Consider the following 2,227-nt stretch of genomic DNA (forward strand, 5'->3'; position numbering starts at 1 on the left):
CAAGGAAACTCCGGTGATGTTTATTTTCTATTTTTAAAGCTTTGTTAAAAAATATCGATCTTTGTAAAATATATTTTGTTACTAGTCTTAGATTTAAGGACCCCCCCGTCCCGTTATTTGTAAAATTAATAATTAAGCTCATTTCAATACAGTCCACTAAAATTAAAAATATCCGAGTCTGTCTTTTCCTTACAAACTTATCCACTACCTTATAACTATCCGGCATTTAAGGTTGCCGGCCATATCCCGCGCCATTCACGTGCCATAAGGGAAAGCCGCAGCCGCACAGGGGGTGAGATGGTTGAATTTTTTGAGGAACCAAATTAGCCGGCGGTTTATTATTTTTTCAAGAACCTTACATGATGTATTAAGGAGACAGATAGGTCGGTAACTTTCAGCTTGGAATTTATTTTTATTGGGCTCAAGGATGGGGATAATATGCCCGTGTCTCAACGAATTGGGGAAGATGTTGTTAATCGATATTGCGTTGTATATCGATAGCAAGTGGTTTTTACTGATTTTTGGCAAGTTTTTGATGAACGAATAAGGTATTCCGTCAGGTCCGGGGCTTTGCTATTACAATTGGTAAGGGCAAAGTCGACTTCCTCGGACGTCAGTGGTGAATTGAGTGCGGTTTGATGGTGATCTTGTGGGTCAACTGTGTTGACAGGGTTGGTGTAACGGTGAGAGTAGGCTAAGAAATTGGGGTCATAATTAGAGTTGCTAGAGTTGTTGTGGAAGATGAGTCCGAGGGAGTTGGTGACATCTTTGGGGTTGATGAGAGTTTAGAGTCGATAACTAGATTAATGTTGTTAAAGTGAGAATTTTATTGCGCGCGCTTGGTTGGGGGCCTATTTCGTTGAACGTTCGTCCATCCACGTCCGTCCGAAGAGCGATCGAGGAGAAGCAGCGTAACAGAGGAGGAGGAGCGGCTGAGCGTACACACGGATTGGCTTGCGTATATAGGTAGGGGTGACGGGGCATGGTGGGGGGGCGCGCGCATAGCAGCTGCGACTCTCCTCTCCCGCTCTCTCCTTCTTTCTCACTCACTATCTCTCTCTCTCTCTCTCTCTCTCATCCTATCTCGCTCTCTCTGCGTGCACATGCTTCAGCATCTGTGCGCGTGCAGGCAGCTACGCACAGATTCTTTTTCATCTTATTTTCTCCAACTATGTGTATACACGGTGCGTCTTCATTTGTCGTGCTGTATATAGGTTAACTACGTATCGCCGGACACCGCTTTACATTTTATTTTATGTAAGAATTGATAAACTTTTTATACGTGATTGCATACTCCTTCCCATTGTTTCATCAATTTCACTAGAAAATAGACAAAGTATTACGATTGAACCCGTAGATGATAATAATGTTGATGTTGAACTTGTACCAAATATTGAAAGCGTTGCTGTCGAACCCGAAGAAAATAGTTAATATTTATGTGATAATTTATAAATTTAAAGTTAATGTAGATCCTGCACGAGCTATTGAAAGTGTTACCATTGTATTAGTAGAAAATAATTAATATTGAGATGACATATATATATTTGATTGTTATATTGTAATAATATTTTGCATTTATAATAAAATAATGACTTAACATTGATACAATTTTATTATCAATTACATTTATCATATCATGCCATCATAACATACATTCATTTAATCCCCATGTTCCTACCAACTAAAAAATCAATAACCTGTAAATTTAGTTCTCACTTTTGCGGTACGTCCCGCGACGCACCCATTTTTTTGTTGTCTGTTGGTACCTTTTAAAGATTTTATTTTATTCCATATGGTTAGATGGTCCATATGTGATTGTGGATGTTGGAGACAAAATTTTTCCAGCTTGAGGCTTTGCTACTTTTAACCAGGAGTCTTGTGCGTGCTTTATATTTCTTTAAAGTAATGAAATCTTCTTGTGATTTAGTGGATTGAAATGATTTGAGTGCTCTGTTTTTATCTTGGATTGATTTTTTTATTTCCTCGTTCCACCATGGGACTCTGGGTCGGTATGTCTTGCAAAGTGCCATTCCAATGGATATTTTAGCGGTGTCCAGGATAAGGGTGGTAAATTTCTTTACGTCGATGTTTATGCTTGTGCTAGTGGGAGTGGGCAAGGTGTGAGTGTGCTCATCAATTAACGACGAGAATAGGTCCCAATTAGCATTTTTGATTTTCCACCTGGGGGGATAATCTAAGCTTGATATGTCAAGAGGAAGGGTGATTG

Source organism: Acyrthosiphon pisum, chromosome A2, assembly GCF_005508785.2.
Source record: "Acyrthosiphon pisum isolate AL4f chromosome A2, pea_aphid_22Mar2018_4r6ur, whole genome shotgun sequence".
NCBI lineage: Eukaryota > Metazoa > Arthropoda > Insecta > Hemiptera > Aphididae > Acyrthosiphon > Acyrthosiphon pisum.